The sequence below is a fragment of the Eurosta solidaginis genome, chromosome 5, assembly GCF_040869045.1.
Source record: "Eurosta solidaginis isolate ZX-2024a chromosome 5, ASM4086904v1, whole genome shotgun sequence".
Lineage (NCBI taxonomy): Eukaryota > Metazoa > Arthropoda > Insecta > Diptera > Tephritidae > Eurosta > Eurosta solidaginis.
The window spans coordinates 58306324-58332808 of NC_090323.1; the positions used below are offsets into that span (position 1 = coordinate 58306324).

At 40.1% G+C, this 26485-nt stretch overlaps 1 protein-coding gene across 6 annotated transcripts in view; it reads right to left on the reverse strand.

Annotated features, from left to right (window-relative positions):
- LOC137252177 (F-box/LRR-repeat protein 16) overlaps nucleotides 1–26485 on the reverse strand; it is a 701255-nt gene that overhangs the window by 74597 nt on the left and 600173 nt on the right. The gene's annotated exons all lie outside the window — the stretch shown is intronic.

Genomic DNA, 26485 nt, shown 5'->3' on the forward strand with positions numbered 1-26485 from the left:
TATCTCGAACTAAGGCACACGCCCTTTTAACATACTCATTAACACCTTTCATTTGATACCCATATCGTACAAACAAATTCTAGAGTCACCCCTGGTCCACCTTTATGGCGATATCTCGAACTAAGGCACACGCCTTTTAACATACTCATTAACACCTTTCATTTGATACCCATATTGTACAAACAAATTCTAGAATCAACCCTGATCCACCTTTATGGCGATATCTCGAAAGGGCGTCCACCTATAGAACTAAGGCCCACGCCCTTTTAAAATACTCATTAAAACCTTTCATTTGATACCCATATTGTACAAACGCATTCTAGAGTCGCCCCTGGTCCACGTTTATGGCGATATCCCGAAAAGGCGTCCACCCATAGAACTAAGGCCCACTCCCTTTTAAAAGACTTATTAAAACCTTTCGTTTGATACCCATATTATACAAGCGCATTCTAGAGTCAATCCTGGTCCACTTTTATAACGATATTCCGAAAAGGCGTCCACCTATAGAACTAAGGCCCACTCCCTTTTAAAATACTTATTAACACCTTTCATTTGATACCCATATAGTACAAACAAATTCTAGAGTCACCTCTGGTCCACCTTTATGGCGATATCTCGAAAAGGCGTCCACATATAGAACTAAGGCCCACACCCTCTTAAAATACTCATTAACACCTTTCACTTGATACTCATATCGTAAAACCAATTCTAGAGTCACCCCTGGTCCACGTTTATGGCGATATCCCGAAAAGGCGTCCAGCCATAGAATTAAGGCCCAATCCCTTTTAAAACACTTATTAACACCTTTCGTTTGATACCCATATTGTACAAGCGCATTCTAGAGTCAACCCTGGTCCACTTTTATAACGATATTTCGAAAAGGCGTCCACCTAGAGAACTAAGGCCCACTACCTTTTAAAATACTCATTAACACCTTTCATTTGATACCCATATAGTACAAACAAATTCTAGAGTCGCCCCTGGTCCACGTTTATGGCGATATCCCGAAAAGGCGTCCACCCATAGAACTAAGGTCCACTCCCTTTTAAAACACTTATTAACACCTTTCGTTTGATACCCATATTGTACAAGCGCATTCTAGAGTCAACCCTGGTCCACTTTTATAACGATATTCCGAAAAGGCGTCCACATATAGAACTAAGGTCCACTCCCTTTCAAAATACTCATTAACACCTTTCATTTGATACCCATACAGTACAAACAAATTCTAGAGTCACCTCTGGTGCACCTTTATGGCGATATCTCGAAAAGGCGTCCACATATAGAACTAAGGCCCACGCCCTCTTAAAATACTCATTAACACCTTTCACTTGATACTCATATCGTACAAACAAATTCTAAAGTCAGGCCTGGTCCACCTTTATGGCGATATCCCTTAATGACGTCCATCTATAGAACTATGGCCCACTTCCTCTTAAAATATTCTTTAATACCTTCCATTTGATACACATGTCATACAAACACATTCCAGGGTTACCCTAGGTTCTGTTTACAACATGGTGATTTTCCCTTACTTTGTCTCCACAGCTCTCAACTGAGTATGTAATGTTCGGTTACACCCGAACTTAGCCTTCCTTACTTGTTCGGAATAAAGTTTGTTTTCGTAATAGTTATAGCATCAATACTCATGGCGCTAGAGTGATAAACAACAGGTGTTTTGCACAAATCCAGAATAACATAAAATGTCGTTGTGAGAGTGTAAATATGAAGCTGATGCTTTTTGTTATATATGTGGACAATTCATTAAAGTTCGAGATATAAAATATGAATGAAATACCGCCGTGGTGTGATGGTAGCGTGCTCCGCTTACCACACCGACTATCCTGGGTTCACGCCCCGGGCAAAGGAACATCAAAACAAGTAGGTCCTGTTCCACCAATTTGCATAAAAAATTAAAATGGAGCACGACGCAAATTGGTAGAGAAGCTCATATCGTACAAACAAATTCTAAAGTCAGGCCTGGTCCACCTTTATGGCGATATCCCTTAATGACGTCCATCTATAGAACTATGGCCCACTTCCTCTTAAAATATTCTTTAATACCTTCCATTTGATACACATGTCATACAAACACATTCCAGGGTTACCCTAGGTTCTGTTTACAACATGGTGATTTTCCCTTACTTTGTCTCCACAGCTCTCAACTGAGTATGTAATGTTCGGTTACACCCGAACTTAGCCTTCCTTACTTGTTCGGAATAAAGTTTGTTTTCGTAATAGTTATAGCATCAATACTCATGGCGCTAGAGTGATAAACAACAGGTGTTTTGCACAAATCTAGAATAACATAAAATGTCGTTGTGAGAGTGTAAATATGAAGCTGATGCTTTTTGTTATACATGTGGACAATTCATTAAAGTTCGAGATATAAAATATGAATGAAATACCGCCGTGGTGTGATGGTAGCGTGCTCCGCTTACCACACCGACTATCCTGGGTTCACGCCCCGGGCAAAGGAACATCAAAACAAGTAGGTCCTGTTCCACCAATTTGCATAAAAAATTAAAATGGAGCACGACGCAAATTGGTAGAGAAGCTCATATCGTACAAACAAATTCTAAAGTCAGGCCTGGTCCACCTTTATGGCGATATCCCTTAATGACGTCCATCTATAGAACTATGGCCCACTTCCTCTTAAAATATTCTTTAATACCTTCCATTTGATACACATGTCATACAAACACATTCCAGGGTTACCCTAGGTTCTGTTTACAACATGGTGATTTTCCCTTACTTTGTCTCCACAGCTCTCAACTGAGTATGTAATGTTCGGTTACACCCGAACTTAGCCTTCCTTACTTGTTCGGAATAAAGTTTGTTTTCGTAATAGTTATAGCATCAATACTCATGGCGCTAGAGTGATAAACAACAGGTGTTTTGCACAAATCTAGAATAACATAAAATGTCGTTGTGAGAGTGTAAATATGAAGCTGATGCTTTTTGTTATATATGTGGACAATTCATTAAAGTTCGAGATATAAAATATGAATGAAATACCGCCGTGGTGTGATGGTAGCGTGCTCCGCTTACCACACCGACTATCCTGGGTTCACGCCCCGGGCAAAGGAACATCAAAACAAGTAGGTCCTGTTCCACCAATTTGCATAAAAAATTAAAATGGAGCACGACGCAAATTGGTAGAGAAGCTCGGCCTAAAATATCTTCGGAGGTTATCGCGCCTTACATTTTTTGTTTTAAATATATCCCTCACCCAGGCTTGTAAAATACTGAGTACATGTTTGTGCTAGTACCAAGTAAGTACAAGTACTCAAGTACTTCAAATTTAAGTACAAAGTATAAATACTACAGTTATTGTACTTCGAATCCGAAAGTATAAGTAGATATACTTACGAAATACTTGCAAGTACACGAAAGTACTTTTTCTGATAAAATATGTCAGTTTAATTCATAAATGGAAAACCAAGATATGAGTAAAATTCATATTAGAAAGCAACAAGAAGTAAAAAAACATATTAAATAAGTATAAATTGTACAACAGCTAACAATATTAAATGAAAAGTTCGACATTGATTGCCTACTAGCAGACCGCAGAGAGCCGAGCCGGGCCCCTGGGACAGTTCGTGTTCACGGGCCTCCTAAAAAAAAAACTCAATCGAGTAAAAAATAACATAACATACATACATTTTTCAATTCACATTTTCAGTTTTATTTCATATAAAATAAGATTTACTGGAGCACTCACATAAATGAAATGTTAGATTTCATTGTTTGATTGCTTACATTAACTTTTTCTAAATATGTACATTTTTAGAGATTGAATCAGCCAAGGAAAAGCGTCCTTGCTTTTTGATATACGAATATGGAAATTACAGATTCAAAACTAATGCTGCGAGCAAGGCTGGACTCCTACGCCAATGTTCCAAGGCTTGTCAAGCGATTTTTGCTCATAGTAGAACGTAAAAAATTTTTCATGCGAGACAATAGACTAAAAGAACACCCTACAGCCACACTGACTGGAAGTGCGCAAAATATTCTTAATGCTATGCAGATGTTAGGAAATAATACTTCCATCTTCAAGTCATGAAATTTGTTCAGAAGTTGAAATGGTGGCAGCGAATCACATCCCAAATTTGCTAAGTGGATGGCTTTGAGATGAATGTTTTCTTCTATCAGATACGTAGAAATATCGATGCCATAAATCGTGCAGAATGCCGCTGCCTTTTCTCTGAGCTCTTCTTCCGTCAGATCCTGATACTTCCACAAAAAACTAAATTTAATCGCAACGTCATTTACGGCTTCGAAAAATCTTATCATGTTACCATTCAAGTAGTCCAAAAAACGTAAAAAACTTGCTGTTTGAATTGAGTTTCGGAATCACACTCAGGTCATTCGCCAGGTAATCATCGAACTGGCGCTTTCTTATCTTCCTTCTTTTCTCTGCGAAGGTATTCACAACTCCTATACTGCGAGAACCTTACATTCTTGAAGTATGATCGACCATTGATCCCTGAACTTCTTCAACTCATCAATGACCTATGTAAGCTTATCCACGGCATACTCATATGTTTGCACAAATTTGCGCTCGCAAAACAAGTCAAGTGTACTAATTTTTTCAAATTAACGCTCTAGTTTATTATCAGCCTGTATTTACAGATGTCGCTGGCTTTTACAAAAATGAAAAAGCAATACGACCAAACCGATAGGGACATAGTTATAGTCGAAATGAAATGTGATTTTAAGTTAGTTGAAGCATTTTTGACAGATAGCGCTTATAAAATTGTGTCGAAAACGTTTATCTAACTTAACATCACATTTTATTGCGACTATGACTATGCCCCAGAGTATTTGATTGGATTGATTTTAGTTTAGTGATTTTCAATTTTAAAACAATTTTTTTAGCAACAAAGTATGTATGTATCTATGAAATCCTAGTTAGAGTACTGTCAACACTGATTTGCCTTGCCGGACCGCCAAAACCTTCCGGGCCTCAGGGCAATTGCCCTGGCTGCCCCCCCCCCCCCCTCTCGCGGGCAGCCTACTAGGACTATAAACAATGTCTGCTAAGAAAAATAAACGCTCTATTGGTTCGGAGGAAACTAAGGGCGTATTCATTTTGAGTGATAGGTCCTTCATAAGAGGATAACTCTGAAGCATATTGAAATCTATTGATGTATGATTAAAATACCCGTACAATTCTTCTTCAACCATTTTGTCAAAGTTAGGTGATCGTAAGGGTGCTGATTGATCCGCTTCAAACCCGTTCAATACTTATCAAATTATTTCGAAAGTACTTACAAGTACTTTACATGTACTTCAACAATTCAAGTACAACTACTTCGATACTTATAATTGCACTAATTTTTCGAAGCACTGTGGTGCTTTTCTTTACCTCCTCGTCCTCTGTGAAGCCTACGAAGCATATTTTGACTGTCCTGTTTGCAATCAAGACAAGACATGGGCTCCATATATTGCTTGTAGTTATTGTAAAATATGTTTGGAAGGTAAGCATATTTTATATAAATAGTAAAGCAGACATATTGATTTATCCTTCTATATTTTAGGTTGGTATCGAGGTGAGAAAAGTTTTATGAAATTTGCAATACAAACATTTGGCGTGAACCAAAAGACCACGTTAAAGACTGCTACTTTTGCATTGTGAATCCGAGAAAAAGACGTAGGGGTAACAATGCAAACCTATCGAATATCCTGATATTGAATCTTCTTGCGCTCCAGTCGCGCACGATCTGACACGACCAGTACCAGACCCACCGAAAAATTCATCGCAGAGAATTGGCTCATCTCTTTGCTCTTATAAAAGCAATGCCTAAAAGGAGTTTTTACCGACACCAGAACAACCAAGACATCATTTCATCACTACTGAAGGTTATAATGATTTGACTAGAGTTTTAAAATTACTAAAAAGTAAAGCAGAGTTTTTTTGGCTCTCGCTTAAAGCAGTGGAAAGATAGTTGAAAATATGCCAAAAAAATTTAAGGCTGCAGGATGTCATTAAAAGTACATATGCTCAGGGATGATAAATGGATTTTGTCATTTTGTACCAAACGAGGAAAAAAATGTACCAAACGTCTTCGGATGCGAATTTGAGCCAAACTAGAGTTATATTCTGCTTCTTTATTCAAAAACTGTTTTTAGTCAGGAAGTTTTCTAACACAAATTAAAGGTAGTATAACAGGGAAATATGATTTATGAAGGAATACTTTTCCAGTAAAAATAATAAAAGAAGTTTATCGATTAAAGCGTACAAGTAAGAACATATATAAATATATTTCTTTATTGAGTACCAGTAAGGAACATAAAATATATATAACAAGTAAGGAAGGTTAAGTTCGGGTGTAACCGAACATTACATACTCAGTTGAGAGCTATGGTGACAACATAAGGGAAAATAACCATGTAGGAAAATGAACCGAGGGAAACCCTGGAATGTGTTTGTATGACATGTGTATCAAATGAAAGGCATTAAAGAGTATTTTATGAAGGAGTGGGCCATAGTTCTATAGGTGGACGCCATTTAGGGATATCGCCATAAAGGTGGATCAGGGTTGATTCTAGAATTTGTTTGTACAATATGGGTATCAAATGAAAGGTGTTAAAGAGTATTTTATGAGGGAGTGGGCCATAGTTCTATAGGTGGACGCCGTTTCGAGATATCGCCATAAAGGTGGACTAGGGATGACCCTAGAATTTGTTTGTACAATATGGGTATCAAAAGAAAGGTGTTAATGAGTATTTTAAAAGGGAGTGATGCTTAGTTCCACAGGTGGACGCCGTTTCGAGATATCGCCATAAAGGTGGACCAGGTGTGACCCTAGAATTTGTTTGTACGATATGGGTATCAAATTAAAGGTATTAATGAGGGTTTTAAAAGGGCGTGGTGGTAGTTGTATAGGTGGTCGCCTTTTCGAGATATCGCCATAAAGGTGGACCAGGGGTGACTCTAGAATGCGTTTGTACGATATGGGTATCAAATGAAAGGTGTTAATGAGTATTTTAAAAGGGAGTAATCCTTAGTTCCATAGGTGGACACCGTTTCGAGATATCGCCACAAAGGTGGACCAGGGGTGACCCTAGAATTTATTTGTACATTATGGGCATCAAACGAATGGTGTTAATGAGTATTTTAAAAGGGAGTAGGCCTTAGTTCTATAGGTGGATGCCGTTTCGAAATATCGCCATAAAGGTGGACAAGGGGTGACTCTAGAATGTGTTTGTACAATACGGGTATCAAATTAAAGGTATTAATAAGGGTTTTAAAAGGGAGTGGTGGTTGTTGTATAGGTGGTCGCCTTTTCGAGATATCGCCATAAAGGTGGACCAGGGGTGACTCTAGAATGCGTTTGTACGATATGGGTATCAAATGAAAGGTGTTAATGAGTATTTTAAAAGCGAGTAATCTTTAGTTCCATAGGTGGACGCCGTTTCGAGATATCGCCATAAAGGTGGACCAGGGGTGACCCTAGAATTTGTTTGTACAATATGGGTATCAAAAGAAAGGTGTTAATGAGTATTTTAAAAGGGAGTAATCCTTAGTTCCATAGGTGGATGCCGTTTCGAGATATCGCCATAAAGGTGGACCAGGGGTGACCCTAGAATTTTTGTGTACAATATGGGCATCAAACGAAAGGTGTTAATGAGTATTTTAAAAGGGAATGGGCCTTAGTTCTATAGGTGGACGCCGTTTCGAAATATCGCCATAAAGGTGGACCAGGGGTGACTATAGAATGTGTTTGTACGATATGGGTATCAAATTAAAGGTATTAATGAGAGTTTTAAAAGGGAGTGGTGGTAGTTGTATATGTGAAGGCGTTTTCCAGATATCGACGAAAATGTGGACCAGGGTGACTCAGAACATCGTCTGTTGGAAACCGCTAATTTATTTATATATGTAATACCTGCCAAGATTTTAAGGGTTTTTTATTTCGCCCTGCAGAACTTTTTCATTTTCTTTTACTTAATATGGTAGGTGTCACAACCATTTTATAAAGTTTTTTCTAAAGTTATATTTCGCGTCAATAAACCAATCCAATTACCTCACCATGTTTCATCCCTTTTTTCGTATTTGGTGTAGAATTATGGCATTTTTTTCATTTTTCGTAATTTTCGATATCGAAAAAGCGGGCGTGGTCATTGACGGATTTCGTTCATTTTTCATACCAAGATAAAGTGAGTTCAAGTAAGTACGTGAACTAAGTTCATTAAATATATGTCGATTTTTGCTCAAGTTATCGTGTTAACGGCCATGCGGAAGGACATACGAACGACTGTGTATACAAACTGGGCGTGGCATCAACCGATGTCGCCCTTTTCCACAGAAAACAGTTATTGTCCTAGAATCTATGCACCTACCAAATTTCACAAGGATTGGTATATTTTTGTTCGACTTATGGCCTTAAAAGTATTCTAGACGAATTAAATGAAAAAGGGCGGAGCCACGCCCATTTTGAAATTTTCTTTTTTTTTTGTATTTTGTTGCACCATATCATTACTGGAGTTGAATGTTGACATAATTTACTTATATACTGTAAAGATATTAAATTTTTTGTTAAAATTTTACTTTAAAAAAAAATTTTTTTTAAAGTGGGCGTGGTCATTCTCCGATTTTGCAAATTTTTATTAGGCGTACATATAGTAATAGGAGTAACGCCCCTGCCAAATTTCATCATGATATCTTCAACGAATGACAAATTACAGCTTGCAAAAATTTTAAATTACCTTCTTTTAAAAGTGGGCGGTGCCACGCCCATTGTCCAAAATTTTACTAATTTTCTATTCTGCGTCATAAATTCAACTCATCTACCAAGTTTCGTCGCTTTATCTGTCTTTGGTAATGAATTATCGCAATTTTTCGGTTTTTCGAAATTTTCGATATCGAAAAGGTGGGCGTGGTTATAGTCCGATATCGCTTATTTTAAATAGCGATCTGAGACGAGTGCCCAGGAACCTACATACAAACTTTCATCATGATATCTCAAAATTTACTCAAGTTATCGTGTTAACGGACAGACGGACGGACGGACGGACGGACATGGCTCAATCGATTTTTTTTTCGATACTGATGATTTTGATATATGGAAGTCTATATCTATCTCGATTCCTTTATACCTGTACAACCAACCGTTATCCAATCAAAGTTAATATACTCTGTGAGCTCTGCTCAACTGAGTATAAAAAGAAATAACAGCTGCATTCAATGCAAAAACATTTCATAAAAATATTTTAAGTACAAAGGATTTAGATTCGGGTATAAAAGTTGACAAATTGTCGCCTAAATCTATACTAATAACTCATGTGTTAATCACTACATTAACAGTTCTTCTTCTTTGAGTTCTTTAAATACCTCAGTTGTCAAAAAGCTTTTTTTCGTATCTATATTATGACAACTACTGTTAGTTGATTTCATGAAGTCTTTAGTTTTTATTAAATTCGAAACTGTGTTTATTTGAAGTCTATTTCTACAATTCGTTTTAATTAAATTTTGTATAGAAAATATGCTTTCTACGTTTGTGGATGGATGTGGAATCGACAATATGCCTTGAACTATTCTATAAATATTGGAAAATATTGGCGCATTTATTCATTTTTAACTGATCTTATTTCTTCCCAAAGGCTGCATATATTTAAATTTTTGAATTTTTTAAGCCTCTCGTGCTGTGCTAAAGCTCTAAATTCAGAACTAATTTTCTCTATTTTATCAAATTCATATTTCGGAAACAAGTCCATAACTAAAGGCACAATACTATTTGTTTCAACGCTTAAAATACTTTCTGGTGAAAGCTTTGCAGCCAACAACAACGTTTTATCATTCAAATTTACTTTCTTTAATAAAGTACTACAAAATAATATATAAAATTCTTTAGCACAGCTCTTAATATGTGTACGTCATCTTTTTCGAAAAGGTTGTTTGATAGAATAATAAACACATTAACACTGCAATAAACTTCATCTGGGGTTAAGTGATTTTCGTCTGAATCAATATTTAACATCCAAATAGGACTGGAGTCTAAATAAGATTTTTTTTTTAAATTTCTCTCCATTTGATAAACTAAACTCTTTAATTTGGGAATAAGTAAATGTATGCGAATATCTTCAGACTGTATTTCTATATTCGCATTATTAATTTCATTTTAAATATGAGAAAGAAATGTAAAATATAATTTATAAATAGGAGTTTGAAAAATTTCAGATATAAGATTAGTATTTTGATTACTGCTTTTATTTTCAAATACGTAAAGATTAAAGCAATGCTTGAGCGCATCGCATTGCTCAAGAATTCTATCTATGACTGCTTGTCTTGTGGGGGCGTACTTTAGTATAACATGCATTTCTGTACCGAAATGTTCTTGAAAACTCTGAAAGTCTTCCCTCCTAAGGGGGCTGTTACAAAAATGATAGTTTACTTCTTTTAAAAATTTATCAATTTTGTTGGGAAATGCATTACAAGCGGCCATTGAATCTAAATTTAAAATTTGACAAACACATCCATTAACATGCAGATTTCGAACAACTTGCTTCAGCCTTGCTTGCACTCCGCTTTTTGCTCCCCTCATATCCGAGCAATTGTCCACAGTGAAAGCAATCATATTTTCAAGTGGTATTGAATGGCCTTTCAAAGATTTAATAATGGCATTAAAATACCCTCCACGCTACTATCGGTCAAAGGTATAAAATCTAAAAATCTATCAATGCACTTTTTATCAAAAATTAGAATCAAAACTGCCACATTTTTTGAGATACATATATCAGACGTTTTATCATTATTAAATCTTCTGACAAAATACAATTATGGATTTACAATTTTCTGGCCCTGTTATTTGAGTTATTATTTTCTGTGCTTTAATTCTATTGATGCCAAATTTGTTCACAATTTATATGTTTTCTTCGAAAAATTTTAAATTTTTTTGTATACTCGGTGCTGATTTACAAAGGACTTGAAGTGTAGTGCTGTATTTTACAAAAATGTACCAAATATGTAAATTTAGTACCGTAGTAGTAACGTACTTTCGGGAATCGAAATGTACCAAAAAAAGTACAAATGTACCATGATTATCATCACTGCATATGCTGTACGCTCATTTAGATAAATTCAAAAACAATATGGGAGCATATTCAGAAGAGCAAGGAGAACGTTTGCATAAGGACATTATGAGCTTCGAACAACGTTATCAAGGCCAATATAATGAAAACATGATGGGAGACTATATTTGGCGTTTATTGAGGGATGGTGCCTATGAACATAGAAGAAAAAGAAGAGTGTACACTTTTAAACAATTTTCCACTTTTTTGTAAGTTATTTCGATATTAAAACGTAGTAAAAATATTTATTTAAATTATTTCATTTTCAAGTAAAAATTAAAACCACGGTTTTTAAAAAATATCGTTCAAGCGGTTTCCTAAATAGGAAAGTAAACTTTTTCATGTCATATATTTTTTTTCTTCAAATTACGGCCTAAAGAATTGAAATTTAATGCTTTGAAGTCAAAGTCAAATTTTGTGTTGACCCGTGTTATTGAGGCAAATATATTTGCGTTGGTTCATTAATCTCTATGCAAATAGTCGTTACAGCTGCGCATTGCCTCAAATACAAAAAAAAACAAAGTTTATCATTATTATAACTGGTGTAACCGATTTACGAAATGATGGACACGTCGTAAGGTGCGGCGTACAGTTGTTCCAATTACGATATTGCTGTAATTAAAGTGAGGAAACCCTTCACTCCTGGTCCTACAGTTAACAAAATAACATTTTGCGGTACTGCGGTATTAAAACCATGCACACAATTGCGAATTAGTGGATAGGGTGCAACAAGTAACAAAACTACTGTAACTGAGAAAATGCTCCAAACTTCTGTCGTGCCTATAGTGTAGCAACGTCAATTTGTGCGGATCGTTATAAGGAGGTAGATCACACTTTAACAAAATCAAAGATTTGTGCTGGACTTGCTGGAAGTAATTCATGTGAGGGAGATTCTAGAGCACCGGGCGTTGTGAATGGAGAACTTTGTGCGGTTGTATTATTGGGATGGATTGTCGGAGCCACATATATCCGGGTATATATACAAATATCAATAACCCGTATGTTCTAAGCTTTATAATAGAATCGATGAGATGTTAATTGGATGGTGTTCTTGCAACTGCCGACTGCTGAGTGGAATGTCACCCTATCTCGGTTAAATGTCCCATTTTAAAACTTCCAGGAACGCTTCAGCTCACATCAAAACATGTTGAATTTAGGCTGAGATAGGGCGTCTATGAAACGAGTTCCGAGAAAGAACGTTTTCGAAATCGCAGCTCAGATAGACTGATATTTTACTCAGCAGTCGAAATTGCGAAATTTGTTCTGGTATTATCTACAAATAAATATTTATGATTGCTATTTAATATTTGTTTGTATGCAATTGAAATGTGATGCATGCAAATGCCTTAGATTGTAAGACCAAACTTTAATCATAACTTTAAAATTTCTACGTGTATGAACAGAACATGAGATAAAAAGGCAATCGCAGAATAATTGCTTAATGACCCTGGTACTGGCTTAACAGATGAACGATGCTGCGAGTTCTAAAAATAACAGTAAGATGCCACGAGCAGTGGAGGGGGAAACGGACACCCAGAGACTGAAATCAGAGGCAAAAAAACATTGAGTGAGCGCAGCGTCGGAAATTTTTGAGAGAAATAAACAGCTCAGTAGTGCTGCGAGTCTAACGAATAAACCTCCAAAGTGGCGTCGAGCGAGCTTCTCTAGACTCTTGAGGAGGGTTCGTTTGGTGTGGTGCTGGCGCCATGGCTCTCTTATTTAGGAAAAGCTTGTGGTCTTAGTGCGAGGCTGAATACCCCATTTTTCGCCAATGTGGCTTTTATGGAGCGTTCTGCCACATTTCGCCTCCAGTCTACCTTCTTGTCGAAAATAACGCCGAAATATTTTACATCAGAGGAAATTTTGATTGCCCTCCCATTTAGCAATTCAGTGCATTTTGCAAGACTTCGCTAAGCATCGCAAGATGTTTGCCAGTAGCCTTCAGGGCTATGTCATCAGTCCGCACGTCTCCTATTCCTATAGGCCGCCCTGGGCTGGGGTCGCAAAAGCAGAGTTAAGGTGACGCACATATGGTCAGAGTAGGAGTTATCAATGAAAATTTTCCATTCCCAAACAAAGTGAGAGAACAGTCCTGAAACCAGAGTAACATCAAAAACTTCCTTTTTATTCGAGGTTGGCTTGCCCCAATCCTTGTGTTTGTATTGGTTGAGCTCTATGCGAGGTGGTGCGCTTTGACGCCGGGCTCAATAATTATTGGGAGCCCTTTGAGCTGGGCCTCCCTTACCGCTTTGCTGAGCTGATCCTGCGTTGAAATGAGGTGATCATGCGCAAGTATATGGACATCAGCCAGGATAGTGTAATCCTATAGCTCGAGACTAACTCAGGTAAAGGCCCAAGGCTCCTGGACAGGATCGACCGCCTCATGCAATAGCTTCGCTCCGCATGGTCCGGTTCCTCTCTCTGAGAGCCATCCATCCTAATTTTCAAGGAGATTGAGTAGAAGCCGTAGCTTAGTACTCCACCACATTCATCAAACCAAGAGAGAGACGCCTCCCTAATGTCGAAACCAACATAACGTTGCGGCCACCGTGGTGTGATGGTAGCGTGCTCCGCCTATCACACCGTATGCCCTGGGTTCAACTGCCGGGCAAAGCAACATCAAAATTTTAGAAATAAGATTTTTCAATTAGAAGAAAATTTTTCTAAGCGGGGTCGCCCCTCGGCAGTGTTTGGCAAGCACTCCGGGTGTATTTCTGCCATGAAAAGCTCTCAGTGAAAACTCATCTGCCTTGCAGATGCCGTTCGGAGTCGGCATAAAACATGTAGGTCCCGTCCGGCCGATTTGTAGAGAAAATCAAGAGGAGCACGACGCAAATTGGAAGAGAAGCTCGGCCTTAGATCTCTTCGGAGGTTATCGCGCCTTACATTTATTTTATTTTAACATAACGTTGCATCTACTTATCTGGTCTCGCCGACACGGACTGTCCTCCAATCACTTGTAGGTAGTCCCTGGTTACATTGGGAGATGGTCGCGAGAATCTTGCCAATCTCCGGTTATTCATCTGGGACCCAGGTTCAGACTCTCGGTCTATTTGGAATTGTTTCCAACTAGCAGCTCATCTAGCGCTGAAATTAAACTAATTATATAATTGATTTTGCTTTCGTGTTTGCTACGCGTTCGTGTCTACTAACACATTCTCAATTTGGTAACCGTGTATATGTAGTGGTGCCCACCGCTGCTTCAAAGCGAAGATAACGGCAAGGCGTTGCATTGTTTTTCGTATAACGCTGTCAAATCGTAGGCACTCGACCAAAACGTTTATCTAAATCCACCTTTTGTTGCGATGCTTCGCCAGACAGATGATTCAATTTATATAGGTGCGGTCATAAATTGAACTCATCCATTGTCGAATGTTAGGGAAACAAAAAGTTGAGAAATTGTCAAAGGAGGATTTACAACATTTTGATCGTTTCAAAGCGAAGAAAATAGGTAGAAGTCTAGTCGTACTATGGACCTGCCAAACGTCAGATCGAAGCAACAAGACTTAAGCGTATATTTAAATCCGCCTTAACGGCGCTGTGAAAGTGCAAATAAACGGCGACGTGAGTGTGGAAATAAACCAAAAGAGCAGGCAAAAATATGCATGTAAAAAAGTTTGATTGTGAAATAAATTTTTTCTGCAATAACTTCCCAGTAGCAAAAGAATTCAGAACTGAAAAAGGTAAGCGAGTTGGTAAAAGGTTGCGGGGTGAGAGAAGAAACAAATTTCGTTTTAAAATCGTTGTTGTTATTTTGAACAAAATTATTTAAATCAAAGTATGTGTGTCGGTAATGTGAAGAGCTGATCAATTCATTTCCCCAAGTATGTGAGTTGGTAATTCATATAATTGACTGGTTAATATCCACGGGTAAGCTAGTTGTTCAGGTATGAATTTCGTAGGACATCGCTGTGTTAAAATTCAGCGATGAATTCAGCAGTGGACCCTCACTTTGACTATTACCAACTCATTTCCTACCTATTACCTTTTGCTACTGGGTTTGTTGTTTTTGATTCAAAGATGTTGTTACCACATTCTTGTATTACACAAATATACCATACATGGGTATAGAACATGTACAAATCCTAGAAAATATTTTACCGATATACTTTGTTGTTGCGTTTAAAAAGCTTTTCACAACAATTTCAAAAACTCACGAATGTCAAAATTGTAAGTACTTAAAGGAAAATAGATAGACTCGTCATTAAGTATACCGAAATGATCAGGATGAAGAGCTAAGTTGATTTAGCCATGTCCGTCTGTCGGTTTGTATGCAAACTAGTCCCTCAATTTTTGAGATATCTTGATAAAATTTGGTGAGCGAGTATATTTAAGTGTCCGATTAAACATTCATCGGAACCGGCTGGATCGGACCACTATAGCATATATCCCCAATATAACCAATTTTTCTGAAAAGAGAATTTTTGCCATATCTTCCTCAATTTATCAGATTGAAGCTTCAAATGTCACCAATTGCTTACTTAGAGAGCAATCATTGTTGTCTGAAAAAATTGTATATATACCGTCGGTGGTATGGATGTTACACTGACGTCCTTTTACTTCCCTCATGAGGTATCGGCTACGACGGAGCTAGTCTGCAAGATAGCTCGGGAGGAGAAGGAGCCACAACTACTAGCGGGAAATGCTAATGCGCACCACGAAGCGTGGGGCAGCGGTGACACGAACGAGTGGGGTGAGTCACTCTTTGATTTTGTTATTTATCATAACTTTAAGATTTGCAATATGGGTTCGGTACCCACGTTTGTGACTAGGAACAGACAGGAGGTTCTGGACGTCACCCTGATCTCGGGTAGCGGGGAATTCATGATAAAAACGAAGAGAACCTCCTGGCGGAAGTTTTGTAGCGAAATGGAGACGGTGTCTGAGGGATCTAGGTTCAGAAAGGTGCTCTCTGGTGTTCCACAAAGTGTCCCGGGATGCCTGCAAGGATCTGATTGGACATGGACGGATTCGGCAGAGAGTACCCTTCGCCTGCTCCTGAGTACGCACTTTCCGGGCGCTAGTGATGAGGAAATGAACTGGAGAGAAACGCATACTGGCGAACCGTTTGAGGCGAATTTCATTACTATGAGTAAAGTTAAATGGGCTATAATGTCGTTCAAGCCCATCAAAGCACCAGGGCCGGATGGTTTGGCTCCGGTACTGCTCCAGCAAACAATCGAGTTGAGTTCTTTGTGGTTGTATAACATCTTCAAAAGAGTTTGTGCTCTTAACCATATTCCACGTGGTTGGAACGATCACCTTTATACAAAAACTGAAAGGACTGGTCACGTGACCCCTAAGGACTTCAGACCGATTAATCTGACATCCTGACTCTACATTAAGGGAGTCCTTGGAGGGATATTTATCTTAGCATGCGTATATGAAAGGGAAGTCCACTGAGACGGCCTTGCATGCAGTTGTCTCCCAGATCGAGAAATTCTTGTCGTACAAGGATTCAAACTCATAGCTTCCTCGACATTGACGGAGCTTTCAACAATGTTACGCCCTCTGCGATAACTGATGCACTAATCGGCTTGGGCCGATTCGGGGCTAGTGAAACTTGTTCAGCAGTTACTGTTGCGAAGGTTCATGCTGACATGGCAGGTTCAATGGTGGTCAAACACATACGGAGAGGCACCCCGCAGGGTGGGCTGATTTCTCCACTTCTATGTGTTGCCGCACTTAATGAGCTCTTGGTTCTTCTTGAGAAGGACGGATGCAGCAAGGTAATCGCATATGCAGATGACCTCGCGCTGTTAGTTATCGGGAAGTTTCCGCAGACACTATGCGATCTAATGCAATCTAATCTGAGATTGGTGGAGAACTGGACCAGCAGTAGAGGTCTATCCGTCAATTCGGCCAAAACTGAACTGATTCTGTTCACTAGGAAATATAAGTTACCTATGTTGCATCTGCCGGTGCTAGCGGGTACGCTCCTGATGCTGAGGGACTCTGCCAAGTACTTACTTACTTACTTAATTGGCGCTTAACCGTCTAAACGGTTATGACCGTCCAACAAGGCGTGCCACTCGCTCCTTCGCTCCGCCAACCGGCGCCAATTGGTCACACCAAGGGAGTTTAAATCGTTTTCCACCTGGTCCTTCCAACGGAGTGGGGGCCACCCTCTACCTCTGCTTCCATAGGCGGGTTCCGATAGAAACACTTTCTTGGCCGGAGCATCATCTTTCATTCGCATAACATGGCCTAGACAGCGCAGCCGCTGCGCTTTAATTCGCTGGCCTATGTTGATGTCTGCGTATAGCTCGTACAGCTCAACAGCGGTACTCGCCTTCGCCAACGCGTAGAGGTCCATAAATCTTTCGAAGAACTTTTCTCTCGAACACTCCCAAAGCCGCTTCATCTGTTGTTGTCATGGTCCATGCTTTTGCCCCATATAGCAGGATGGGTACGATAAGTGACTTGTAGAGTATGATTTTCGTTCGCCGAGAGAGGACTTTGCTTTTCAATTGCCTACCTAGTCCAAAGTAGCATTTATTGGCAAGATTGCTTCTTCGCTGGATTTCAGTGCTGATGTTGTTGCTATTGGTGATGCTAGTTCCCAAATAAACGAAGTCTTTTACTTTTTCGAAATTATGGCTGCCAACAGTAGCGTGGTTGCTAAGGCGCGTATGCGCTGACTCTTTGCTCGATGACAGCAAGTACTTCGTTTTGTCCTCATTCACCATCAAAACCATCTTTACCGCTTCTTTTTCTAGTCTGGAGTAAGCAAAACTAACAGCGCGGGTGTTTAATCCGATGATATCAATGTCATCAGCATATGCCAGTAATTGCACGCTTTTATAGAATATTGTTCCAGTGCGGCTAGTATAATTTTCTCCAGCATCAAATTAAAGAAATCGCACGATAAGGGGTCACCCTGTCTGAAATCTCGTTTGGTTTCGAACGGCTCGGAGAGGTCCTTCCCAATTCTGACTGAGCTAATTGTGTTGCTCAACGTCATTTTGCGCAGCCGTATAAGTTTTGCGGGCAGCTCCTTTTCGTGCTGTCGAAGGCGGCTTTACAGTCGACGAAGAGGGGATATGTGTCGATTCTCTTTTCACGGGTTTTTTCCAAGATTTGGCGGATTGCCAAAATCTGGTCGATGGTAGATTTACCAGGTCTGAAGCCGCACTGATAAGGTCCAATCAGCCGGTTCACGGTGGGCTTCAATCTTTCGCACAATACACTTGAAAGGACCTTATATGCGATATTAAGAAGGCTGATTCCACGATAGTTGGCGCATTTTGTAGTATCCCACTTCTTGTGGACTGGGCAAAGAACACTTAGATTCCAACCGTCGGGCATGCACTCGTCCGCCCATATTTTGCTAAGAAGCTACTGCATGGGCCTGACCAACTCCTCGCCGCCGTACTTGAATAGCTCCGCAGGCAATCCATCAGCGCCCACGGCCTTCTTGGTTTGCAATCTGGTTATTGCTATTATAACTTCGTCATAATCGTGCGGGGGGACATATATTCCATCATCATCGATTACGGGATCGGGTTCTTCATCTATGCGCGGTGAATTGCTGCCTCCATTTAGGAGAGCAGAGAAGTGTTCCCTATATAATCAAAGCACTCTCTGGACATCAGTTACAAGGTCGCCGTTTCCGTTCCTACAGGAGTTTGCCCCGGTCTTAAAACCTCCCGTCTGTCGCCGTATTTTTTGGTAAAATTTTCGGGCGTTATTCCTGGTGGCTAGCAGCTCAAGCTCCTCGCACTCACGCCTTTCTGCTTCTGCTTTTTTCTTCCTGAAAAGGCGTCCCGCTTCCCTTTTCAACTCACGATAGCGTTCACACACTCCTCTTGTCGCACTCGCTTTTAACGTAGCCCTGTAGGCAGCGTCTTTTCTTTCGGTTGCAACGCGGCATTCTTCATCGTACCAGTTGTTTTTTCGTGTCCGCCGGTAACCAATTTTTTCCTCGGCGGCAGTACGAAGTGCTTTGGAGATATGCTCCCACTGCTCCTGCATTCCTTCAGGATGAGTTGTGCTCTCAGAGAGGAGGTGTGAGAGTCGAGTTGCGAAATCATTGGCAGTCTACTGTGATTGAAGCTTTTCGACGTCTAGCTTTCCTTGTGCCAAATACCTAGGAGTAATTTCGGATAGGAAACTATCCTGGAGGAAAAACGTTCAGGAGCGTCTGAGGAAAGCAACTGTGGCACTGTACAGCTGTAGGGGAGCTGTTGCGCGAAGATGGGACTATCGCCGGATATTACGCTGTGGCTCTACACTGCTGTGTGGTTAGACCAATCCTTCTATATGTGGCATTGGTCTGGTGGGCGAGCTTAGATACTAAATCGAACCCACGAGTATTCCAGAAGCTACAAATAAGTGCTCTAGTCTGCGTGGGGGTGCCCTGCGCACCACCCCTGCGGAGGCGCTGGATACTCTTTTTAATGTGTTGCCAATAGATTTAATGGCCAAGAATAATAATAATAATAATAATAATTGGACGTTGTGGCAGCGCACTGCCCTCAAGTGGCCCAATGACATCAGGCTAATCCTGTTCAATATTTTTTTTTTATTTATTAATTTTATAAATTTTTTTTTTTCGGCCGAGTCATTGATGGGCAGTGGGTTTTCAAGCGTCGAGATCGAAAACTGCTCAGCTACAGAAGAAATATCATCAGCTGAGGGTAAAACTTAAATTAATATAATATAGAAACAAACATATACAGCATTAATAATTAAGATAGATAAGGACAGTCTTTTTTTTATAGAAAAAAGGGAGTCCGACATATCAAATGTGTTTGACTGAGAGTCATAATCTTGGCACAAACACGGGAAAGGTTCGTTAAGTTCGAAATTCGTTCTACATTGTTTTAAAAAAGAGACTTGTAGTGTCTCGTAGTGCGACAGGGAACACTAAAGTTCACTTCGTTCAGAAGAAATGGGCTTGAAATCGATCCATTCAGTAGTTTTGTCATAAATATTACGCCAAGCATTTCTTTACGACTAGCAAGAGTTGGAAGATTGATAAGTTTTAATCGATTAGTATTAGGTGGAAGATTAACTGAAGAGTCCCATTGAAAATTCCTTAAGAAATAGTAAAAACTGTTTTTGTATTGATTCGAGCCTGTCAGTCTGGACTTGAAAACGCAGACTCCAGACTATTGAGCCATACTCTAATATCGGTCTAACCAATGTTGTGAAGAGGGTTTTCATAACGTAGGGGGCTAAACTCTTTTGACCACCCTTTCACAAATGCTAAGACACCTTTAGCTCTATTGACAGTGACACTTATATGAGTGTTGAAGCTAAGTTTGCAGTTCGTTGTAACTCCCAAGTCTACAAAAACATTAACACTTTCAAGGTTTTGGTTGTTAATTGTGTAAGAAGCTGGTTGTAAACTCCTGCGCGAAAAACACATAAATTTACATTTCTCAAGATTAAGCGGCATGTGGTTCACATTGCACCAAGCAGCTAAGCAATTTAAATCCGTCTGAAGTAAAAAACGTTCTTCAATCGAGGCGTAAGTCTTAAAAAGTTTTACATCATCAGCATACATCAAGATTTTAGAATATTTTATAGTTGTCGAGATATCGTTTATAAATAGCAAAAACAGAATCGGGCCAAAATGGCTGCCCTGAGGAATACCAGAGGTGACACTAATGATACTCGAAAATATATTTTTAAAGATTACTCTTTGTGTTCTGCCACAGAGATAGGAGGAAATCCAGCGAGTGAGATTAGGTTGAAACCCAAACATGTCGAGTATATCAGCCCAATTCTAAACCAAAATTTCGTGCGAGTTTTTTCCCTTCTCCCATTCCTCGTATTCTAAATAAAAAATCCTTGTGAGTTTTTTCACTTCTCCCTTTCCTCCTATTTTGAACAATGTTCGAAAAAGCGGAAACCGGTTATGGGAGAAAAGTAGGTATTATGAATGTGAGGGATAAGGAGATTTCTCTGCCATTTCATAGGAGTTTTTTCACTTTTTAAATTAAAGGGAATGCATCAAAATAGTTAAAGGAAATTGGTTCTTTTAAGAAAGAACACTTATTTGTACAAATTTGTGCTAAAATATGTATATACATTCCACCACAATATTCTCACTGTTATTACAACAACAACTACAACCACAATATTCTTTATTTTAAGTCGAAAAGTATATCATAAGCAACGGTAGAGCTCTTGGTATACATATTTGATGCAGCCATCCAGAAATTGCGCAAGGATTTTTTAATAAGGCTTAAATAGATTTTGGCATATGACGAAGGACGAATTCAACTCAACTTGGCCGCAGAAAATTGCTTTGCTGAATGAAAGCAGGCAACTCCGGGAGATTTGTGTTATGCGGCCGTCTTCTTCTTATGTTCCGCTGTTGATGTTGCTGTGGCACCAATTCATTACTCATTTCAGTGAATACCACATGAAATGCAATAATGTGCATTGTTTATACCTTATTTCTTAATTTCAAACCAATTCGTAACAATAATTAAACTTTTAAATTTTTTAAACAAAAGAAGAAATGTGCAACGAAATGTCAATTGACAAAACAGCTGACCTCGAAAATTCGAAATTCCTATTCCCCAATTATTGTTCTCCCTAGGAGAACAGAATTGGAGGAATTTTTCCGTGGGAATAAAAAAATCCGCGAGAACAAAATTCCGCGAGAATATTTAGAATTGGTCTGTATATACAAGAAATGAGTGGCATACTTTATCGAATACTTTACTAAAATCGGTGTATATAACGTCGGTGTGAAGATTTTCTCTGAACCCGTTCGAAATATGAGTTGTGAACTCAAGTAAATTAGTTATGGTTGATTTGCCTTTACAAAACCTATGCTGAGAACTTGCAATTATTGTTGAAATCGAAAATGTTAGGTGATTTGTAACGATTGCTTCGAACAACTTTGGAATAGCGGACATTCTAGCTATGCCACGATAGTTTTCAATGGACGACTTAATGTCACTTTTATGGAGAGGGATGAGAAAGGATTCCTTCCATGCCGTCGGGAAAGTTCCATACTTCAAAGATAGGTTAAAGAGATCAGTGAAAGGTTTATAGATGAATTCTGCACATTTTTTAAGAAAGCATGTGGGAATTAAATCAGGGCCGTATGTAAAAGATTCTTTTAGGGTCTAATGCAGTTCATAAGGATATTTCCCAGGTGGCAAAGTATGTGCGGCCTTTTCTGCTCTACGGCTGCGAGAGTTATCCGGCTGGAGAGACAATATGGTTGGCCATGCAGCCATCCTTAAGAATCTGAATTCGCCTTTGTCGAAATATTGCGCTCCGACTGTATTTTTGGATATGAAGTACGAGGTCGTTATCCCGGATAGGGATTATTGGTCGAAGGAGCCGCCGGACCTGAGCCATAGGCTGGATATATATATTTGCACCTCAACTAGGGTATACTCTATCCTTTAGCCTACCCGATCATTGCAGCGTCTTTCAGGTGGAGGTGGCTGCTATAAAAGAGGCCGCTGATCACCTGAGAAATGCTGTTCACGGCTATAATAAAATTTGTATTTACTCTTTACAGCTAGGCTGCACTAAAAGCGCTTGGATCGGTCACATGTAAGTCCAGGACAGTAGAACAGCCGCAAATCTCTTAACTAGATCGCTGAGCAAACTTCCCTCAGTCTGGTATGGGTGCCTAGACACTCGGATATACCGAGAAATGAAATGGCTGATGAACTTGCAAGAGATGGCACATCCGTTCCGCTTCCGTCGTCCTGAAAGGGATTGAGCATGCCGCTCGTTACATGTAAGCTCACTTTGAAAGGAATTTTCCTTAGGGAAGCGGGTATGAGGTGGAGCAATCTCGAATTCTGCTACCACACTAAGCTCATGTGGCCTGAACGGGACTCGAGACGTACAAGAAGTCTCCTTCTTCTTGGAAGGCGGGGAATATCTCTGGTGGTTGCAATTATAACCAGCCACATAGCAATCGGGAAGCATGCACAACGGCTGGATGCTCCTTATAATTATTACTGCAGGAGATGCAGAGACGAAGAGGAGATAGAAACAGTCAAACATTTTCTGTGCGATTGCAGCAAGAGGAAGAAATCTCTGGGATCTCCCTTCTTTGACGATCTTTGTGATCTGGCTAAATTAGAACCTAAGAAATTCCTGATATTTGCTGAATTGAGTAGGGAAGAAATGCACGTGTTATCACAATCGGACCTTTTTAAGCCTAAGCGTACTACTGGTGCTCGCACCGCTGGCCACTCTAACCTAACCTAGGTCCATAAATCATACCCGGTATGCCAAAACAGCAATTAACCCTTCCATTTAAAATATCCACACCTCAGTCTTCTAACGTAACTTTGGGAGAACGAGGGTCACGAACATGAATCAAATCATAACAAATTAACACAAGATATTCTGACTGGACACTGCCTTCGGGCGTCACATGCCTTTAAATTAGCCATGGTCAGTGATAGCAGATGTAGGAAGTGGGGGTTGGAGGAGGAAACGATCGAGTACGTTCTGTGCTCGTGCCCTGCACTTGCCAGGCTAAGACTCCAGCTATTAGGAGTGATACAGCTGTCAGATCTAGAAGCAGCAAGTGGCTTAAGTCCTAGGAAGCTTCTAGTATTTGTCAAGAGGACGGAGTTATTTTATAACATATATGCTGGTTTTTGATAGGGGTTTTCAGTTTGGTCGTTAAAACCAACTTCTGGTAACACTACTGACTCAATCAGTCTATGTGAGGTCCTCATGGACCGAGCCAATGTCAAGTTGCCGATTCTAGAGGGGATATTCCCTGCTATGCTACATATGGCCGGTAGAACGATTATAGGAAAGCTAAGAATAATCTTTGTGTTGCATATAAATGAACCACGTCCCGCAATCTTGGAGAACGGCTCGAGTAGTCTTCATACCGAAAGCGGAAAAAGCAAGTCAACTGCACCCGAAAGACTTCAGAGAGATTAATAGATGTGTACATAAAATCAAAAATGAATGAGGAGTTATTCTGTTCAGCTCAACTTTCTCACAGCAAAGTCAAGTCAGTCTGCAGTACTGCATTGTATGGGGAGATAGATAGAATAAGCCCTGGAAAGCCAGGAATATGTCCTAGGTGTTTTTCCGAACATAGCCGGAGCTTTCAACAATGTCTCGAAAAAAGCAATCATGGACCGTCTCAACTCGATTGAAGTTCATCCAGCTTCAACAAATTGGAGCTGCTCCATGTTAAGCTGCAGAATGATCACATCGCAATGGGGTCTATGCTAGGCAAGGAAACAGAGGGACGCCGCAGGGTGGGGTTCTATCACAAATGCTGTGAACGCTAAAAGCGGACGACAGGGGATGGTCACACAGTAGTGTGGAGTCCTTTGAGGCAAAACTTAACACACACTTCCCTTTTTAAGCATTCTATATTTGCACAGAAATTATTTCATAAAACCTGTTGGACCTGTTGATTTCACTTTTATCGATCTTTAACAGATCTCGGTATTCGTCCAAGCACTCCTCGCTTTGCTCAACTTTTGCCAACTTAAAAACCTCTTTTATCTGCCTTCTAAAAAGACCCAGTTCATTACTCCACCATGGCGGCTTTGCTTCTGCTCGAATATTTTCGAATATTTTCCAACTCGTTTGATAAGAAGTTGTTGCATTCCTCCAATTCCTCTACGTGGTAATCTTTTTAGAATGCTCGAGCTTTCCTGATATAGATTCCAGAAATTTGTCCCAGTTCGTTGCCCTAGAGTTTCTAAAGGATTTCCCCTACCCACTTTAGGGGGATACAGAAGCTGATACATGCATGGTCTGAGAAGTATTGACTGTCAAGAAAACTACATTTATACCCCGATATATCATGCCCAGAGCTAAATGTGACATCAAGCACATTGCTTGACGTTGGTCCAACATCTGTAGGAACGCTACTCCTGTTAGCCACCTGAACACTACTCTGTAGTATAGAACAAAAAAGGGACTCACCCCTATCGTTGATATTGTCTTCGCATCCGCGCCTATAATAAGCCGTTCTCAGCACCCTTCTGCACCAGCCTTTTGAACTTTTCTGCTGGGACTTCCACATTATGGACCATGTAGCAGGATGCCAGGATAAGGGCGGTTCTCTTTTCCCCTCTATTCCGACCACCGCTAGGTCTTTAATGTTGAAGTAAGATAGCAGACACGAGCATAGGTGTTTTCTAACCGTAATTGCAGCTCTAACCCTGCTTTCCACCGTAACGGAATAAACACTGAATCCAAAAACCTTTCCATGAGATGAGAGCCATGGCTTCTGTGTCAGCGCCACATCAAACGAATCAAGAGCCAGAAGGAGCTCGCTCAACGCAACTTTACAGTGTTGGAGATTTATCTGTAAGACTCGCAGTGCTATTCAGCTGTCTGTCTCTCTTCAAACTCTCTGCCACTGCGCTCACGCAATGCAGTTTTCCGCTGTCTCCGGGGTCTGGAGGCCCGTTTCTCCCTCCCCTGAACAAAGCGTCTTTGTTAGACTCGCAGCATCATTTAGCTGTTTGCCCGCTTACAACACCTCCACCTTTATACCAATACGTCTGTCTTTTCGCGCTACTTCCAGGTAATCGAGGTCCTTTCCGACATCTCGTGCTGTTAGAATATTGTGGTTGTTCTTGAAATCCTCAGCACCATTGATCTGTTTGTACACCTCTGGCCCTGCGCTTATGACCCCGTCATTTGCTGCTACTTTCAGGTTCTCAAGCCCCTTTTCCACCTCCCCTGCTTTAAGCGTTTTGGGGTTATTGTCTTGCGGACTCCTATTTTTAAGGTGCATATAAATGTTACATGCGCCCCAGGACATTTACCCAAGCTGTGATTGCAGCACATACTTATTAATTTGGAAGATGTAGTGCTGCCCCCTTTCGCTGGTCGAGATACATTAAGTATCTCTCAATTCCGTGTTGGTATATTCGAGGATTCACATTGGTTTCACCATATATGGTGTCCAAACCTTTGCCTTTGGTGTCGTGTGGATAAAAAGGTTCCTTCATGCCTTTAAAGGGCTCCAAATTTCGGTAGACATCTGGCCAATCGAGTTGTGACACTGTTAAGGGTTGCTTCAAAGCTCCGTTCATCTTCTGGAGCTGGAGTCTTATGGTTACCTCCTTTTAGCTTATTAGCATTTACGTCTTTATTTCTTATTTCCTCTTCCTGTGTTACAGATTTTGAGGTACATGGTTTTCCAATACCTCCCTCCTCTATCCACTTTAGAGGTTTTGAGGTCTAGTTCTTGTCATTCCGGCTAGTCCGCATCCTGGTTCTGGGGCTGGGGCATTCGCTCTATTCCTTCTGCCTCTTAGAAGCATGCTTGTCAGGTTTAGCCGATCGGTGCCACTTGCATCTCGGGGCTTCTTCCTCTTCGTTGCGGTTGCGAAAATGAGGATTGTTAGAAGCAAATTTTTTGTCAGGGAACTGTCTTTGACATTCATTCACTGGGCCAGACCCATGTCAAGCGATCGCTCTCGTC